The sequence below is a fragment of the Canis lupus genome, chromosome 29 (genome assembly GCF_011100685.1).
Source record: "Canis lupus familiaris isolate Mischka breed German Shepherd chromosome 29, alternate assembly UU_Cfam_GSD_1.0, whole genome shotgun sequence".
NCBI lineage: Eukaryota > Metazoa > Chordata > Mammalia > Carnivora > Canidae > Canis > Canis lupus.
The window spans coordinates 27,206,774-27,227,795 of NC_049250.1; the positions used below are offsets into that span (position 1 = coordinate 27,206,774).

The 21,022-nt window shown below is 38.0% G+C and overlaps 1 long non-coding RNA gene across 2 annotated transcripts in view; it reads right to left on the reverse strand.

The window, feature by feature from the left end:
- Nucleotides 1–21,022, reverse strand: part of LOC102155979 — a 236,219-nt gene that overhangs the window by 53,541 nt on the left and 161,656 nt on the right. For both annotated transcript variants that reach the window (XR_005381116.1, XR_005381117.1), the window contains exon 3: nucleotides 4,264–4,316. This is a non-coding gene — a long non-coding RNA (uncharacterized LOC102155979). The remainder of the gene's footprint in view (nucleotides 1–4,263; nucleotides 4,317–21,022) is intronic.

A 21,022-nucleotide genomic window follows, 5' to 3' on the forward strand; every position in this document is an offset into this window, starting at 1 on the left:
TGAAGAAAAGTGGTGAGAGTGGGCATCCTTCTCTTGTTCCCATGATCTTAGGGGAAAAACTTTCAGTTTTACTCTGTTGAATATGATGTTAGCTATGGGGTTGTCATCAATAGCCTTTATTATGTTGAAGTACATTCCTTCTATAACACTTTGTTGGGAGTTTTTATCATAAATCGATGTTGAATTTTATGAAGTGCCTTTTCTTCATTGATTGAAATGGTCATAGGATTTTTGTCCTTTATTTTGTTAATGTGGTGTATCACATTGATTGATTTGTGGATGTTGAACCATACTTGTATCCCTGAAATAAATTGCACTTGATCATGATGTATGATTTTTAAAATGCATTGTTGAATCCAGCTTGCTAATATTTTGCTAAAGATTTTTGCATCAATGTTAATCAAAGATATTGTCCTATAATTTCCTTTTTTTGTATGATGTCTTTGTCTTGTTTTGGTATCAGGGTAATGCTGGGCTCATAAAATGAGTTTGCAAGCATTCCTTCTTCTTCAGTTTTTTGGAAGAGTTTGAGAAGGATAGGTATTAAATCTTTGAATATTTGGTAGAATTCACCAGTGAAGACTTCTGGTCCTGAGCCTTTGTTTGTTGGGAGATTTTTGCTTACTGGTTAATCTTTTTAGTAGTAATCAGCCTGTTCAGATTTATTATTTCTTCCTGATTCATATGGGAAGATTACATGTTTCTTTCTTTTTTTTTTAAGAGGAAGCCTAGTAAGACAAACTATTTATTTATTTATTTATTTATTTATTTATTTATTTATTTATTTATTTAATTTTTAGAGAGAGAGAGAGAGAGTGCATGTATGTGGGCAGAGGGCAGAGGGAAGGAATCTCAAGCAGACTCCCACTGAGTGTGGAGCCAGATGCAGGGCTAGATTCCAAGACTCTAACATCATGACCTGAGCTGAAATCAAGAGTTGAATGCTCAGGTGATTAAGCCACTCAGGCACCTCTGATTGGATGATTCTGAACTTCTTTATTTCTTCTAGGTTGTCCAACTTGTTAGTGTATAATTGTTCATTTAGCCTTTTATGGTTCTTTCTATTCCTTTGGTATCTGTTGTGACTTCTTTCTCATTCTGATTTTATTTATTTGAATTCTCTCTCTTTTTCTTGGTGAGTTGAGCTAAAGATTTGTCACTTTTGTTTATCTTTTCAAAGAACCAGTTCTTAATTTTAATGACTTTTTTCTATTGTCTCTTTAGTCTCTTTATCATTTATTTTTACTCTGATTTTAGTTATTTCCTTCCTTCTACTAATTGTGGGTTTCATTTTTCTTCTTTTTCTGGTTCTTTTAAGTCTAAATTTAGATTACCTGGGCTTTTTACTTTTTTCTGGGGGTAGGCCTGTATTGCTGTGATCTTCCCTCTTACAACAGCTTTTACTGAATTCCATAGATCCTGGCACGTTGTATTTCCATTTTCATTTATCTCAATGTATCTTTTAATTTCTCCTTTGATTTTCTGATTGATCCATTGGTTGTTCAGTAGCATGTTGTTTAATCTCTACATATTTGTATAAATCATGAGGTCTTGATGCAAGTTATTTGTGCAGGAAAAGGAGAGAGAAAAAATGTAGCCTTTTTGGCAGGTTACTCTTTCTCAGAAGAGACCACATTAGCACACCCACTCCAAAATTACATTAAGAGATCTCTTTATTCACTCAAATATGCTGAAAATTATTGGACAGAATGGGGTTTCTCAGAGTGAAATGAGAAGTGGCCTATAATAGTCAATTTCCTTTGCCTGCAGAATTCATGACAGGGATCACACAACAGAGAGAATACAGTCAATGGAAGTAACATATTGCCACATATGAAAATACCAATTTTTTTTTACTGCACCACAATCTCTTTAAAGTCATTATTAAGGAAGAACTTAAATAATCTATATCTTATTGAAAATATCACAGAAATTGAACAGAGTCTGTATTTTGTCTAAGCCAAACAGCATTAACTACATTATGACTTATTCCTTGGAAATAAGACTCAGTGCCCAGATTACCCCACTAAAATCTCTACATCAGCCATCCAGTTCCTAGGAAGCCTGCTTCTCTGCAGTGAATCACAATTATCAAACTTAATACCTCTTTATCTAGGTGTCCTGAGACTGAGTTTGTTAAGGACCATGATCAAAGACCTCACTGACCCTTGATGGTGGTCCTACATCTAGACTCTACATATTACACACAGTTATAATTTTGGTAATCCAGTAAAAAATTGGGCCTAGTTAGTACATATGACTTTTTTGTCACACATTTTATATAATTGATCCCTATAAAGTATAATTTAATATTTATCACGATTCATTCACCAAGCTTGTTTCCCTTGATCATAATTATAATTCTTTTTGTTCAGAATGTAGACAATTGAAGTCTTAAAATTGGCTCTTTTATCACTATGCTCATAAAGCTTTGCTTTCTCCCAAGAATATTCTAGATCCACCTTTTTTTTTATTTCACAAACTTAAGTTGTGTTAACCTCCAAAGAATAGATTTAGACACCAAAATATGAATGCCTAGAGTAAACATTATTTAGTTCCTTATAATCACCAGGAAAAAGCAGGTGACAGAAGAGTCTAGTCACTTTAGTGAGAAAGTAGAACATTTTCCTTTTTTAAGTAGGCGTGAGTTTATGTTGAGGTTTTTAACTTTACCTCTGTTTTTAAAATATTTTTATAACATAAATTCCAAAGGCTAATACTGAATACCAAAATTTATAACTAAATTATTATCAAGAATTATTTCAGAATTATGCCCAATACTACATTTTGAAAAGCTAAACACTGATAAATTTCATTAAAAATTTTCCCTATGTTCACTTAATGTTCAAAATGTTGACTCACAGGAAAAACTCATGAATGGCAAACATACAAGTAAATTATAGGATAGCTTATTTGCAATGTCATATTCAATTCCAACATTCAATACTTATCCAGTTAATGGTATACTTAGGGGTTTTCTTATAAAGCAAGTACAGAGGGGCACCCGTGTGGCTCAGTGGTTGAGCGTCTGCCTTTGGCTCAGGTCGTGATCCCGGAGTCCTGGGATCAAGTTCCTTATTTGGCTCCCCACAGGGACCCTGCTTCTCCCTCTGCCTGTGTCTCTGCCTCTTTCTCTCTCATGAATAAATAAATAAAATCTTAAAAAAAAAAAAAGCAAGTACAATATCAGAGAGGGAGACAGAACATGAGAGACTCCTAACTCTGGGAAATGAACAAGGGGTGGTAGCAAGGGGTGGTAGAAAGGGAGGTGGGCCTGGGGTGGGGGTGACTGGGTGACGGGCACTGAGGGGGGTACTTGATGGGATGAGCACTGGGTGTTATGCTATATGTTGGAAAATTGAACTCCAATAAAAAAATAAAAATAGATAAAAAAAGCAAGTACAGGAATTTCATACAGTTATACCCATAGAAAACTTTAGTGCAAAACTTCAAATCTTTATATAAATTATGACATATATATTCATAATCTGAACTTTTTATTTTAATCACCAAAGACATAATAATTTGTATATCCTTCTTTGGCTTTAATGACTTGGTGGGTAGGTTTTAATCAACCATGTGATGTAGAATTTCCCTAAAATTTAACAAAGCATTGGGCTTCTAACATGGGTAGATCCTTGTGCTATCTATCATACCATATATCACCATCCCAGGTGTTAAGAGAAGGCTATCCATTTTAGACACTTGAGTCACCTCAAACTACTCTTCATTTTGATTTTTAAGTACCTTGACTGGTATGGTTAAGAGAGTACATACAAGGAATTATGCTTTGAGCCACCTTGCTCTCAACTCAGTCTCCATTCATTAGATCTGACCAGTTAGAGATCAGGACCAGTAGACATATTCTGCAGATAAAGCTTCACAACAAAAGTTCCCCGAACAACCTAGAGATATCCCATAGGCTATCTTCTCTCCACACTAGCATTCAAAGATCACTATTTCCTCCTTCAGCTTCCTTCACTATCTCTCAACAGCAAACTATGATGATGGAGCATGAGAGAATCTTCTTGCTAACTTCACTTCTGTTACCAATAGTATCATTTGGGGTGAGTTATTTATTGGTAGCAGAGATTCATGTGTCCATGCACACATGTGTGTGTACACATACACACACACACACACAGAGATTCACACAACAGCAATGGAAGAGTTTCTATTTAAATAACAATTTCCAATACATCTTATCAAAAATGAAGCATTCACACATCATAGGAGTAGATATCATATTATATATCAACTTACCTACACTTGTCCTTTGAGTTCCTGACGTCAAGATGCTACTGGGATATTGGTATCTGCACAGGAAAAAGAACTACCGAATCAGAGAAGCTTTAGTTTCATTGTGCCCTAGTCCTTTTATATTCAAAGCTTTGATCTCATTCAGGGAGATTTAAACAAATAGTTTATACTCTTATAGAAGAAAGTATTTGCCTGGTCTTGATTCAAACTCAGCAAAATCATATTCTATTCCAGGGGAGAAAGCAAAATTCCTCAGTGCCTAGTTGTCAACTGAATAGTATCTCTGCCTCCAGCCTTTCAGTGTCCTAGAAAGCTCATTTCCCAGTAGAATTAATTTGGTTAAAGGCCTGCCAGATGAAAGATTCATACAATTCTTCCCAGAAGCTATTTTTAAAGTGTTTCAGGAGTAAGACTTGGTAGTGCTGTGGGACTTTAACTATATAAACACCTCTTGCAAATCTAGTTTTGGTGAAAGAATGCCTGATAAATTATAATTCTTTCTTACTGGTAGGCTTTTATTCACCAAAGAGTAGAGGGAATGAAAGGGGATTTGTTTCTTTGAATTCAATTCTAAATATGAGAAGGAACTTGAGGATGGTGTGGATGCGATAGAAACCTTGGGGGAGACATAGCCGGTCACGTTAGCTTCTAAATAGCTGAGAATGAGAATAATAGGCACATTTAGACACATGTCTTATACTTTGGTTCCGGGCATATAATTTAAAAGTTAAGAAGAATGAGAGCTATGCACTCTGGCAAGTAAGTTTTAAAAAGCACCCTATTCTAAAAGAACAGTGAGTCTGAAAATGAAATTATAAGGACATATGAGATGGAATAAGTAAATAAGCCAATACACCTACACAGAGAGTTGTTTTATGATCTTTTATTTCAAGACTATGAGGTAATGATCACATAGGGTAAAAGTGAAATTTTAAAAAAAAGTATATTATGAACCCTAAAGAACAGGTCGGCAAGGCTAAAGCTTGGGCTTAAGAAAAACTATAAAGAAAAATTAAAAATGCTATTTTAGCCATGTTGTAGCAAGAAACATACAAGAAAGGGATAAAACACTGTTCAGATAGTTGCAAATGGGAGAAGGAAACAATGTTGAAAGAATATCTCTTACATATCCAATACTCAGCTTAGAAACTGTATGTGACAGTGAGAGTAATACACCCTGCAGGGACATTTTTATCAGTCCCATTTTGTGCAGAGAGAATCAAAGATCAGAGAAGTTAGGCAATTTGCAGAGGTTATATGACCAGTAAATGAGTTTTTGGAATCAGGTCTTCCTGACTCCAAATATAACAAGGAAAAGTAAACTATCAGTACCTATTTCACTTTCATTTTCACTACCAAGGAAAATGGTCTTCAAACTAAAATGAGCAAAAAAATGTAACCGAAAGGAAATTAAAATTTAAAATATATAAGATGATGAAAACCCCCTTTCTTTGGAATAATTAATGACTCAAATGGAATGACATCTGAGCTATTGAAAGAACTTCGTATTCTGTGGATATAGTTTATTATAAAATTTATCACATTTTATTTCATTTTAGGAGAGAAATTTATCATCCACAGTAGATTGTGAATTCATTGTCATAGCCAACGACAAACCCAGTGCTGGTACATTCATATGGTTCTCAATACATGTTTCCTAGTTAATGTGTGCTTTGAAATCAAGAACTGGAGATGTACTAGAAGTTCTAAAACATGAAATGTCCTGATTTTCAAAAATTGAGAGGAACTATTACTTGAGTACCTACTGTATGTCAGTATCAGTGTAGTCCTTGGTGCTTGACCTGTATTGTCTCATATAAGCCTTGCAATTATTTGGGTGGAAGATTCTACACCACCTTCAGAAGGAAACCAAAGTTTAAAAGATTTTAAAATTGTTAGACACTTTAAAATTGTTAGTCACACAAAAAGCTAAGATCTTCTATAGGGGCTGGTTTCAAATCCATGGCTGTAGCTGAGAGCATATATTGATGTACTTACTTGCCAAATGATGTTGGAACAAGTTACTTAATTGCTCTAAGCTTCCCTTTTGTCTTTTGCAAAATAAGGATAATGACAGAATCCAACTCATAGAAATGTGGCAATTATCTATGTTAAGAATACCCAAATTTGCATGGCACTTAGCAAGTGCTCAATTATATAAATAGTATCAACAATTCATAATAATGAGAAAAATTACTTTTTTAGGTGGAGTGCTAACATGTACCACCAAGCCATTAATAATGTGGTACTTTTGCATTTGGCTGTTGGTTTTTCCCTGTGTACAGAGAGAGGACTTATGCCACCCTCATCCTAAACCTTCATCATATGGGGGCCCAGTGAAGGTCAAGTAAGTATTACAGCCTCATGTGCTAAAGCACTTACTTTTTTTTTTTCCCCAAAAGTAAACAATGTTTTATTGAAAAAAGTCAGGCCCCAACTGGCCAGTTCCATTCAGCTTGGCTTGGTGGGGGTCCCTGCCCACAGCAGCCTGAGCCAGGTCTTCCAGTAGGTGGGTTGGGCCAGACTCCCTCCCTGGTCACCCTCCCCTTCCTCTCTGATGGTGACATCCGAACAATAAATATGCAATAAATAGCGTTCCTGGGCAGGCTGCCTTCAAATCTCACATCAGCCCTCCCCCAGTCTTCTCCAGCCAGGACAGGCCTCCTGGGATGCTGGGTGGGGGAAGTCCCCACACCTCTCAGGGTCCTGCAGAAGCTTGGATCCATCTCTGTTACCAGTCCAGGCCGGGTCTCCAAGGAGACCTAGCAAAGCTGGGTCCAGGACAGGTCCAGGCGAAGCAGGGCTGTCAGCTTGGTGTTGGGAGGGGGCTGTTACCCTGGACACCTCCCCTCTAAGCTGTAAGTATATATCCAGCTCAAGAGCAGATGGTGATCACTTCACGACCACCTCCAGACACCAATAGCACACACTCAAGGCCCTCGGTCAGCACCTCCAGCAACTCCATGTAGTTCTCATCACCTTCGCTGTTCTTGGGGGGGCCAGGCATGTTCAGTAGAACCAGGCAGGCATCGTGGGAGCGTGTGACGATGACTTCATTGAGCTTTACAGCCATGTAAACATGACATTGGGCTGGTCCAGCTTAATATGCACCAGCTCCCGAAAATTGTCAGAGGCATGGCTGGGGTCCCAGGGCTCAGCCGCTGTGTACTTGTCCCGTGTCCACATCATCTGGATTTTGTCATACATATATATCTGTACATGCTGGCATTAGAAGTTACAGGTTGCTGCAGCTGAATTTAGCAGGAAGTAATCTATGTAGTCTGATGGCACACCTGAGCAGAACCTAAAGCAGGAATCTGGTGTTAGGTGGGGCCAGAGATTCCTCTCCTTGAGAAAGAGGCTTTCTTGACAATTTACTCTGAAGAGAAACTGTCACTTCACATGGGCAGCTTTTCATAGAGGACAAAGCTTTGCCAAGCAAACTCTACTAAGTACTCTCTACTCCTCAAGCACAACTGCAGGTCAACAGATAGAGAACACTCTCACAGACCTCGAGTATGAGAGATTTTGGGCATTCTGAGTGATGATAGAAAAAAACATCTACTGAATTTCTACTTCTTATTTCCCTTTATCCTTTGACTACATGGGCTAAGGGACGCATAGCCACGGTCTCTCTACAAACAGAAAACAGCTTTTTGCTACTGTCCTCATAGTATAAAATAACCAAATGCAGGTCATTTGAAACGCAGGTGAAAAGCGTGTCTGTGAGGGTCTTTGAGAGCACAGGCTTGGAGAATGTAGCATCGTAATACATTAAGGAAATCCACAATACATCAAGATGTACGTAATATATCGAGTTACTGTAAAGTTTTTAGAGACCGACTCAACAGCAAAATTGAATTCCTTTTAAAAATTATGGAAATACAAATTATATACAGTGAAATGTAAAAATCTTAAGTTAAATGAATTTTCACATACATATATATTCGCATAAACACCACCCTGATCAAGATATAGAATGTTACTATATTTCATTTTATAAACAGAAAGTTTCCCTTTGTTCTTCAGTCTATGCCAATACCTCCATACAGGCAATTACTATTCTGATTTATATCATCATAAGTTAGGTCTGTGTATGCTTATTATTCATATACTTAGGATTATATAGTATATAGTATTTTGTGTCTAGCGTGTTTTGGCTCAGCATTATATTTTTGACTTCCACTTCTGTTATTGCATATATCAGTAGCTAATTATCGTTAATACTATTTTGATCTGTATTATTCCTTTGTATGAATATATCACAATTTTAAAAAATCTCTTCTCCAGTTTGTTTCCAGTTTAGAGTTTTATGAATAAAGCTACTATGAATATGAATACTATGAATACATAATGAGAATATGAACATGTAAGGAATACTATGAATATTTTTGTATTTTTCTTTTTATTGTCATGAGTATGACATATGAGTGGAAGTGAAGTGTTGGGGTACAGAATAGGTATATATATATATAATATTATTGGAAACTTTAAGTGAAAGAGTGACATAAGCTGACATCTTAAAATGGTTATTCTGGTTATTGAACTGAAAATAGAATATGAGTGTGACAGTGGAAATACAAGACTAATTAGGAGCTGACTGCAGGAATCCAGGAGACAATGATGGTAGTAGTAGTAGTAGTAGTGAGAAGTAATCAGATTCTGGACATATTTTGAAGGTAGATACAGTAGGACTTCCAAATTATTTGAATGTGAGCTACGAGAGAAAAGAGAACTTATGGATGAACCCAAGGATCTTGCCTAAACAATTAGAAGGATATAATTCTTATCAACTTAAATCAAAAGATGGTAGAAAGAGCTGAGCTTTTTTGCGGGGGAGGTTGGGAGATGGAGGGAAGGGATGGTGTAGGGATTTGGACAAGCTCAATTTTAGATGTGAACTAGACATCCCAGTGGTGCCGTTGAGTAGGCAGTTGAGGATATAAATCTGAGTATCAGGAGAGAGGTCTTAGCAAGAAACATAAATTTGTAATTTGTTAGCAAAAAAATGGTAAATAAAGTCAAAAGACTGAGATTTTCAAGGGAGTATATGTATAAAGGGGAGAGACTGTAACCAAGAACTGAACACTGGACACTCAAAATTAAGAGGTTGAACAGAGAAGTAAGCAGCATAAGAACCTGTGAAGGAGTGGACAGGAGGAAAACCAAGGAAAATGAAAGTATTTCAAGAAGTGATGAGCTGTGTCAAGGGCTCCTGATATTGAAAATCAGGAGAGCTCTGGGGATTAATCCCTGGGTTGTCACACTGAAGAGTCATTTGTGATCTTCACTAAAACAGTAGGAATGTGGGAATCCTGACTCTCTTTAGGAAATGCTGCCACTATAGAGAAGTTTTACAAGTTTCATAATAGTTTGAACTTTGACACGTGATACACTTTTATATCAACTTTCAAGTTGCAAAAGGTGCTACACACCTTCCAGTGAAGTGCTGCCTGGCTATATCTGTTCACAAGTCTATGCAGACTATTAGGATAAATTCATCTGGCTGTGACTGAGACATCAAATAGGGGAAGAAGAGAATGATAAGTTTATGTTTATTTGTCCCTTATTTTCTAAGAAGAGGGGGAATTTAATTTCTAGATTCTAATTTCCTTCTGGGAACTTTCTTATGGGGAGGAAAATTTCAAGGAACATCAGTCAACTAGTAGGCATATTTTTAAAATCAAACTCTTAGGCAATTCACACTCAGTTGTGTCAGGTACTATGATATTATCTGTAGCTTACAAATAATAAAGCTGAGTCATAGATATGATAGGTTATTTGTCTCAATTTACACTGCTAGAGGTTGCAGCTAGCTGGCTCCAAGGTTCGTGCTCTAAAGCGTGGTGCTCCAATTTAACACAGGTCAAATTTGAATATTTGACTGGACACCAAAATACAAAAGACAATGAAATTCCAAAATGAGACTCCTAGAAGACCAAGATGTAGATTTTCAAAGGGTATAACAGAGAAATGGTTTCACTATACTAAAATAACTTATCACAAGAATATAAAGGATCAAAAAAGCACTGGGTGTTATACTATATGTTGACAAATCGAACTCCAATAAAATATATATATATGAATTACAGAAAAGAGAGAAGTTTTCTAGGGAAGATTTCTTTTTTTAAAAAGATTTTATTATTTATTTATTTATTTATTTATTTATTTATTTATTTATTTATTTATTTATTTATTTAAAGTGTGAGGGGAATAGGGGCAAAGGGAGAGGGAGAAACAGACTCTCAAGCAGACTCCACATTGAGCATGGAGCCTGACAGGGGGCTTGGGATCTCACAACCCTAAGATCACTACCTGAGCCCAAATGAAGAGTCGGGTGCTTAACCAACTAAACCACCCAGGCACCCCAGATTTCTTTTTTTAATTTTAAATTCTCATTTAAAACTGTATAAAAATGGTATATATCTAAGATATACCAAACAATGATATGATATACAAATACATGTAGAAATGATTACTACAGTCATTGCATTTAACATATCTCACATAGTTACCATTTTTTCTTTGTGTGAGAATACCTGAAATCTACTCTTCTATCATATTTCCAATATTCAATGCAGTATTATTAACTATAGTCATCCTGCTATACATTAGATCTCTAGACCTGTTCATCCTACATAGCTACAACTTTGTTCCCTATGATCTGCATCTCCCCTTTCCCCAACCTTGCCACCCCTAGTAACCACCATTCTACTCTCTTTTTCTATGTATTCAACTTTTTTTAGATTACACATATAAGTGAAACATGCTGGTTTTTTTTTTCTTTATGTCTTTCTTATTTCACTTAGCATAAATCCTTCCAGGTTTTTCCATGTTGCAAATGATAGGATCTTTTTAAAGGTTGTTTGATATTCCATTGTACGTACACACCACAATTTCTTTTTTTTTCTTTTTTTTTTCACACCACAATTTCTTTACCCATTTATACATTGATGAATACTTAGGTTGTTTCTGTAGCTTATGTATTGTGAATAATGCCACAATGAATATGGAAGTGCAAATAATCTCTTGGAGGTACTGATTTCATTTTGTTTGGGTACATACTCAAGAGAGGGATTGCTGGGTCATATGGTAGTTCTATTTTAAATTTTTGGAGGCATCTTCATACTGTTTTTCCACAGTGGCTATACCAATTTATGTTCCTATCAACAGGGCACAAGCATTCCATTTTCTCTACATCCTCACCAACACTGGTTACCTTTCTGATAATAGCCATTGGACATTATACTTAAACTATTAAACTCTTAGAAAAAAATATAGGGGATTGGCCTTAGCCTTGGCAATGATTTTTTTTTATACTATGATACCAAAAGCTCAGGCAAGAAAAGTAAAAATAAACAAGTGAGACTACATCAAACTAAAAAGTTTCTGTACAGCAAAGGAAACAGTCAACATAATGAAAAGGGAATCTATGGATTGGGTGAAAATATTTGCAAAAAAATATATCTGATAAGGAGTTAATATCTGAAATATATTAAGAACTCCTACAACTCAACACCAAACATACAGATAAACAACTTGATATAAAAAATAGGCAAAGAAAAACAAAAGGGCAAAGGACCTGTATAAACATCAACCAAAAAAGACATACAAATGGCCAACAGGTACATGAAAATGTACTCAACTTCATTAATCATTAGGGAAATACATATCAAAACTACAATGAGATATCACCTCACACCTATTAAAGGTGAAGTTCTTTGGAGAAAATCTAATGTTTAATTCTTAACCCTAAATGCGTGGAGAGTAGTCCCCCTTAACCTCAAACCTAGTGAGTGAAGCTTGTGTTCCCTTTATATTCACAGAAACCAGTCCTTTATACACACAGAGAAAACAAAGCAAACTGTGGTGTCAAGATTGAGATTGCATCTTGGCAATGATCTCTCACATCCCACAGCCAGCCAATGGTGAGGAACCCCAGTGGGACTGATAGGTTCAGGGTGTTTCAAAACAAAGTGATACTTCCCAAGAGACTGCGAAATCAAAGCAAGAGGATGTCAAAATTTAGATGTTCTGGAGAATACTCTAGATGCAGAGCTAGAAAAGTGCTGAAGCTGCCCCCAGAGCTAGACAACACCACTCACAAGTGTGAATTAATGCCCCACATGAAAACTTTGCCCAACCGAAAACAGAAGTGAGGCAGGAACCAGCAAATAAATTCCTTTCCTTCTGCACGTAACTCACTTTTAAGAATTATCAGTGGTTCAAGGAAGTCTGTCAGGAAGGTGACCTGTGTGTAAAAATCAGGATTTCATGCAAAGCTTGGACCAGATTAGTAGTAATGCACCCACCACCTTCTACTTGCTTTCCTTCTTCTTCCCTCCCCCTCATCACTTCCTCTTTTCCCCTCACTCTTGCTGTCCTGGTATAGAATCTACCAGTAAAGACTGGGAAATGAACAAGGGGTAGTGGAAGGGGAAGCGGGCGAGGGGATGAGGTAACTGGGTGACGGGCACTGAGGAGGGCACTTGACAGGATGAGCACTGGATGTTACACTATATGTTGGCAAAATGAACTTCAATTAAAAAAAAATTGTATGTCAGCCTGTTTTCTATCAAAGGTAGGCCATCCCAGCATTGCTTTGTGCTTTTCCAAGTATGGCATTGGTTGAGACCGGAGGTGTACAATAGGCATGGACTCTTTAGAACTTCATTTGCCTACAGTTCTAAAGCTACAGCCTCAGGTTGCTTTAACATTAATAAAGATGAAATTTTTATCTTCCTTTGTCTATATTCTGTTTCTTACTCAACTGGTTCAAAATTAGTGGGAAAGGCATATTATTGATCTTTTCGAACCCCAATAACATAGGCTGTTTCTCTCCTTGTTCTTTTTTTTTCTCCTTGTTCTTAACCTGTTTTTCCCTTTTAAATAATTTATTTTTAAAATTTTATTATTTTTTCATTTAAATTCAATTAACTAACATATCTTGTATTATTAGTTTCAGGGGTAGATAGAGTTCATCGATCTGTCAGTTGCATATCACACCCACTGTTCATTATATCATATGACCTCCTTAATCATCTCCTCCCTGCAGCACCCCTCAGTTTGTTTTCTATAGTTAAGAGTCTCTTATGGCTTGTCTCCCTCCCTGACTTCGTCTTATTTTATTTTTCTCTCCCTTTCCCTATGATCCTCTGTTTTGTTTCTTAAATTTCACATATACATGAAATCATATAATTGTCTTTCTCTGATTGACTTATTTCACTTAGCATAATACCCTCTAGTTCCATCCACATCACTGCAAATGGTAAGATTTTTTTTTTTTTTTTGGTGACCAAATAATATCCTATTGTGTGTGTGTGTGTGTGTATATGTATACACACATGCATATATATGAATACATACACACACACCATCTTCTTTATCCATTCATCTATTGATAGACATCTGGGCCCTTTCCATAGCTTGGCTATTAAAGACGTTGCTGATATAAACATTGTAGACATTGGCCTCCAACTCATGGTTGTCCTGACCAGCACAAGGACAGCCTCCCTCCTGGAAGATTTCCATATGCATAATGATGACACTTAGCTTCCTTAACTCTATAAAACTTACCTTTTACTGTACATAATTTCCTGACTAGTAAAGTTATACCTAAACTTTAATATCATCCAAATATTTCTTCATGTGTGGAATTTAAAGTTCTTATACTCCACACACTGCTCTCAACTTCCTGTGCTTCTCAAACTCAGGGAGATATTTCCAGTCTTAGTCCCCCTCCACCCCCCGCTGGCATATAATCTCCATTTTAAACTCTTGTAAACTCTTAGATAGGCATGGTCCAGCACTTAAATGTTTTATCCTGAACCTCAACACTTTGGTCCTTTCTTGCTCTGTAAAGCTTCTGAAATCTTTCATCCAACTACTAAATACAGTTTGAGAAGATTACAAAATCCTGTGAGTTTATGCCATTTCAGTCTGTGACTTCCCATTTAAGCTGGCCCTTCTCATTGGTTAATTCCTTTTCTTGTCCATGGTCAGCTCCTTTTCCCTTTGTTAATCTCTTTTTGCCGGTGACTTATTGCCTCCTTAAACACGCTCTCTCTCTCAATCTCTCTCTCTCTCTCTCTCTCTCTCCCTCTTTTTTTTTTTTTTTCGTTTTTTACCATTGTTAACACTACATTTTCCCAGTGTTAATTCTACCTCCATGGTCACACTTACTCAATTCCTAGAGAAAATGAGTTTCTCAGGGTTCAGTCCTAGTGCTCTTTTTACCTAATTCTACAACCATCTTTCTTACCATCTTTCTGAATGATCTGTCACTATTATCCATATGCAGTAACTTTCAAATATATATTCTAATCTTGATTTCTCCCCAAATATTCTAGAACAAAATATAAAATTGCCAAAGTTAAACTCTTCCTTCCACATCTATTCTTCTTCCAGGTTTTTCCTTTCTTTTCTTTTTTTTTTGTGTGTGTATATATATATATATATATTTTAAGATTTTATTTATTTATTCATGAGAGACACAGAGAGAGAGAGAGGCAGAGACACAGGCAGAGGGAGAAGCAGGCTCCATGCAGGGAGCCTGACGTGGGATTCGATCCCGGGTCTCCAGGATCACGCCCTGGGCTGAAGGCGGCGCTAAACTGCTGAGCCACTGGGGCTGCCCTGTATATATGTATATTTTATTGGAGTTCAATTTGCCAACATTTTGCCTAACACCCAGTGCTCATCCTGTCAAGTGCCCCGCTCAGTGCCTGTCACCAGTCACTTTTCGGTTAGAGACACATGATCTGTGCTGTCACCTAAGCTAAAATCTAGAAATCATGTCTGATCCTTCTTTCTCCATTATCTCGCTCAGGTCTAAGTGCTTTTACCTTTTACACTTCTCTCTGATATGTCTTCTTATCCATAACTATTGCCTCTGCCCTAGCTCCTTATTACCTCCTGCTTGGGTAGGAAAGAGCAGTGATTATGAACAAAGACCTTAGAGTTTAAAAGATCTGGGCTTTGAATCCTGGATCCATTAAATGTTCTTTGTGTGATTGTGACCAAGTTAGTAAGTCTTGATTTTATTTGTAAAGTAGTGATAATAATAATATCGATAGTGGTGGTGATAATGATGCTATCTATTTCATAAGGTTACGTAAACCAAACTTAAGTCTGTCTGACACTAAATCTCTTCACATTTTGCTTTATCATCTGCTACCTGAGAGTTTTTGTTTTTGTTTTTTTTTCTAAAACAGTACTATCAACCCTAAACAGCCTGAATTTGGATGACGTGGTCTATATCTATCCTGTCTACTGCTAATCTCTAACTCCAACATCTTCCAGTTCATTCTGATTTCTGCAGAAAACAATGGACTCATAGGGTTGTATCTTAAAAAAAATATCAGAAGAAAAAATATTCTCTGAGAGTCTTGCTGATATTCTTGGTACAGGAAAACAAATTAAAAATACTTTGGTTGTAATGCAAAACATTTTTTGAATGCTCTCTATATATTTCCTATTGGGCACTTTAGACACCTAGTAGTGCAATTTCTGTTGCAGGGTAGCTCTCTTTTTAACTTTTTGAGGAACCTCTATACTGTTCTCCAGAGTGCCTTTACCAGCTTGCATTCCTACCAGCAGTGTAAGAAGGCTAGCCTTTCTCTACATCTTCACCAACATCTATGGTTTTCTGACTTGTTAATTTAGCCATTCTGACTGGTGTGAGGTGGTATCTCATTGTGGTGTTGATTTTTATTTCCCTGATGTGAGCGATGTTGAGTATTTTTTCAAGTGTCTGTTGGCCATTTGTATGTCTTTTTTGGATAAATGTCTGTTCATGTCTTCTGCCTATTTCTTGACTGCATTATTTAGAGTTTTTTTTGGGGGGGGGTGTTGAGTTTGATAGGTTCTTTTTTTAAAGATTTTATTTATTTATTCATGAGAGAGAGAGAGAGAGAGAGAGAGAGAGAGGCAGAGACACAGGCAAAGGGAGAAGAAGGCTCCCAGCAAGGAGCCCCATGCAGGACTTGATCCCCGGTCCCAGGATCAAGCCCGGAGCCAAAGGCAGACGACGTTCAACCACTGAGCCACCCAAGCATCCCAGATAGGTTCTTTATAGATGTTCTTTATAGATTTGGGATACTAGTCCTTTATCTGATAAGACACTTGCAAATATTTTCTTCCATTCCATTGGTTGTCTTTGGTTTTGTTGACTGTTTTCTGTGTTGTGCAAAAGTATTTTATCTTCACGAAGTCCCAATAGTTCATTTTTGCTTTTGTTTCCCTTGCTTTTGGAGATGTGTCTAGCAAGAAGTTGCCGTGGCTGAGGTCGAAGAGGTTGCTGCCTGTGTTCTCCTCTAGGATTTTGATAGATTCCTGTCTCACATTTAGGTCTTTCAGCCATTTTGAATTTATTTTTAGACATATTGTAAAAAAGTGGTCCAGTTTCATTCTTTTGCATGTGGTGTCCAGTTTTCCCAACACCATTTGTTGAAGAAACTGTCTTTTTTCCATTGAATATTCTTTCCTGATTTGTCAAAGATTAGTTTACCATAGAGTTGAGGGTCCATATCAGGTTCTCTATTTTGTTGCAATGATCTATGTGTCTATTTTTGTGCCAGTACCATACTGTGTTAATGTTTACAGCTTTGTAATATAGCTTGAATTCCAGAATTGTGATGCCACCAGCTTTGGTTTTCTTTTTCAATATTCCTCTGGCTCTTCAGGGTCTTTTCTTGTTCCATACAAATTTTAGGATTATTTGTTCCAGCTATATGAAAAATCTTTGTGGTATTCTGATAGGGATTGCATTGAATGTCGAAGTAGCATAGACATTTTGACAATATTTGTTTTTCCAGTCGATGAGCATGGAATGTTTTTCCATTTTCTTTTGTGTCTTCCTCAATTTTTTTCCCGTGAGTGTTGTATAGTTTTTAGAGTACAGATCCTTTACATCTTTGGTTAGGTTTATTCCTGAGTATATTATGGTTTTTATTGCAATTGTACATGAGATCAATTCCTTAGTTTCTCTTTCTTCTGTCTCGTTGTTAGTGAATAGAAGTGCAACTGATTTCTGTGCAATGGTTTTATGGCCTGCCACTTTGCTAAATTCCTGTATCAGGTCTAGAATTTTTCAGTGTAGTATTTGGGTTTTCTACATAGAGTCTGCTAAGAGTGAAAGTTTAAATTCTTTTTTGCTGATTTGGATGACTTTTATTTCTTTTTGTTGTCTGATTGCTGAGGCTAGTACTTATAATATTATGTTGAGCAATAGTGGTAATAGTGAACATCTGTATCTTGTTCTTGACCTTTGGGGGAAAGCTCTGTTTTTTCCAAATGAGAATGATATTTGCTGTGGGCTTTTCATAGATGGTTTTTATGATATTGAGGTATATTTCTTCTATCCCTACACTGTGGAGCATTTTAATCAAGAAAAGATTCTGTATTTTATCAAATGTGTTTTCTGCATGTATTGAGAGTATCATATGGTTCCTGTACTTTCTTTCACTAATGTGGTATATCACACTGATTGATTTGTGGATGTTGAACCACCCTTGCAGCCAAGGAATAAATCCCACTTAGTTGTAGTGAATAATCCTTTTAATATACTGTTGGATCCTATTAGCCAGTATCTTCTTAATGAAAGGACTTTAATATTTCATTCCCATTTAAGAAGACATGAAACAATGTAGATGAAAAGAATGATGAAAAAAATTAATAATAAACATCCTAAATTGGAAAGAAAGAAAGAAAGAAAGAAAGAAAGAAAAAAGAAAGAGAGAGAGAGAGAGAGAGAGAGAGAAAGAAAGAAAGAAAGAAAGAAAGAAAGAAAGAAAGAAAGAAAGAAAGAAAGAAAGAAGAAAATCTCTGAGCTGTAATCTTTAACTGGAAAATTGCAAGTAAATATTAGAAACTAAATTCTCTGAGTTGTGATGTTTAATTAAAAGGCAGAGCTTGTTAAAATAACTACAATTCAAAACACAGTTCCAGTCACTAAATTTTATATTTGCAGTTACTGTTGGTTTTCATCAGATTATAGAGGAAGGTGCAGATTTAGAGGGTATGGAAAGCCACAGAATTTACAACCTGTGGTCATGTAATTGTTCTTTGGCATTAGCTCTTCTTAGAAAAGGGAGTTTTGAGAAATACACTACATGCTATTAGAACAGAGTACAATTGTATAGGATGGATCAAAGTAAATACATCTTACATGATGTGTGTGTGTGTGTCTGAGTGTGTATGTGAGCACATATTTTGTGTTTGTGTCTTAAAGATGAAATGACATTCTTTCTGTTATTCCTCCTCTAGAGTGACTATAGATATCAGATAATGCAGCAGAGAAATAGAAAGTGTCAAAGTTAGGACAGGGTGATTTTATCATTAGGATTCAGTCTAGTAATTTACTTAAGGGGGGGAGGAGCAAGATGGCGGAAGAGCAGGGTCTCCAAATCACCTGTCTCCACCAAACCACCTAGAAAACCTTCAAATTATCCTGAAAATCTATGAATTCGGCCTGAGATTTAAAGAGAGACCAGCTGGAATGCTACAGTGAGAAGAGTTCGCGCTTCTATCAAGGTAGGAGGACGGGGAAAAAGAAATAAAGAAACAAAGGCCTCCAAGGGGGAGGGGCCCCGCGAGGAGCCGGGCTGAGGCGGGGCGAGTGTCCCCAGGACAGGAGAGCCCCGTCCCGGAGACGCAGGAGCTGCACCGACCTTCCCGGGCGGAAAGGGGCTCGCGGGGAGGAGGAGCAGGACCCAGGAGGGCGGGGATGCCCTCGGGCTCCCGGGGACAGTAACAGCAACTGCGCGCCCAGGAGAGTGCGCCGAGCTCCCTAAGGGCTGCAGCGCGCACGGCGGGACCGGCGGGACACGGAGCAGCTCGGAGGGGCTCGGGCGGCGGCTCCGCGGAGGGGGCTGCGCGGCCCCGGGAGCAGCTCGGGGGGCTCGGGCAGAGGAAGAGGCTCCGTGCGGAGGGGGCTGCGCGGGTCCAGGAGCAGCTCGGAGGGGCTCGGGCGGCAGCTCCACGGAGGGGGTTGCAGGGCCCAGGAGCGCGAATCCACCAGCGCAGGCTCCGGAGCACAGAGCGCCGGGACACAGCCCAGGATCCGGCCTCCCCCCGGGACAGGCAGAGGCCGGGAGGGCCCAGGACAGCAAGGACGCTCCTGCCCCAGCTGAGCACATCAGCAGCCCCGCCCCGGAGCCTCCAGGCCCTGCAGACGGAGTTCCTGCCGGAGCTGAATCCAGGTTTCCAGAGCTGCCCCGCCACTGGGGCTGTTCCTCCTGCGGCCTCACGGGGTAAACACCCCCCACTGAGCCCTGCACCAGGCAGGGGCACAGCAGCTCCCCCAACTGCTAACACCTGAAAATCAGCACAGCAGGCCCCTCCCCCAGAACACCAGCTAGACTGACAACTTCCAGGAGAAGCCAAGGGACTTAAAGTACACAGAATCAGAAGATACTCCCCGGTGGTTCTTTTTTTGTTTGTTTGTTTTTGTTTTTGTTTTTGTTTTTGTTTTTGTTTTGTTTTGCTTTTTGATTTGTTTCCTTCCCCCACCCCCTTTTTTTCTCCTTTCTTTTTCTTTCTCTTTTTCTTTTTTTTTTTTTTTTCATTTTTTTTTCTTTTTCTTCCCTTTTTTTTTTCTTTTTTTTTCTCTTTCTCTTTTCTTTCCTTCTTTCTCTCCTCTCTTTTTCTCTTTTTCCCAATACAACTTGCTTTTGGCCACTCTGCACTGAGCAAAATGACTAGAAGGAAAACCTCACCTCAAAAGAAAGAATCAGAAACAGTCCTCTCTCCCACAGAGTTACAAAATCTGGATTACAATTCAATGTCAGAAAGCCAATTCAGAAGCACTATTATACAGCTACTGGTGGCTCTAGAAAAAAGTATAAAGGACTCAAGAGACTTCATGACTGCAGAATTTAGAGCTAATCAGGCAGAAATTAAAAATCAATTGAATGAGATGCAATCCAAACTAGAAGTCCTAACGACGAGGGTTAACGAGGTGGAAGAACGAGTGAGTGACCTAGAAGACAAGTTGATAGCAAAGAGGGAAACTGAGGAAAAAAGAGACAAACAATTAAAAGACCATGAAGATAGATTAAGGGAAATAAACGACAGCCTGAGGAAGAAAAACCTACGTTTAATTGGGGTTCCCGAGGGCGCCGAAAGGGACAGAGGGCCAGAATATGTATTTGAACAAATTCTAGCTGAAAACTTTCCTAATCTGGGAAGGGAAACAGGCATTCAGATCCAGGAAATAGAGAGATCCCCCCCTAAAATCAATAAAAACCGTTCAACACCTCGACATTTAATTGTGAAGCTTGCAAATTCCAAAGATAAGGAGAAGATCCTTAAAGCAGCAAGAGACAAGAAATCCCTGACTTTTATGGGGAGGAGTATTAGGGTAACAGCAGACCTCTCCACAGAGACCTGGCAGGCCAGAAAGGGCTGGCAGGATATATTCAGGGTCCTAAATGAGAAGAACATGCAGCCAAGAATACTTTATCCAGCAAGGCTCTCATTCAAAATGGAAGGAGAGATAAAGAGCTTCCAAGACAGGCAGCAACTAAAAGAATATGTGACCTCCAAACCAGCTCTGCAAGAAATTTTAAGGGGGCCTCTTAAAATTCCCCTTTAAGAAGAAGTTCAGTGGAACAGTCCACAAAAACAAAGACTGAATAGATATCATGATGACACTAAACTCATATCTCTCAATAGTAACTCTGAATGTGAACGGGCTTAATGACCCCATCAAAAGGCGCAGGGTTTCAGACTGGATAAAAAAGCAGGACCCATCTATTTGCTG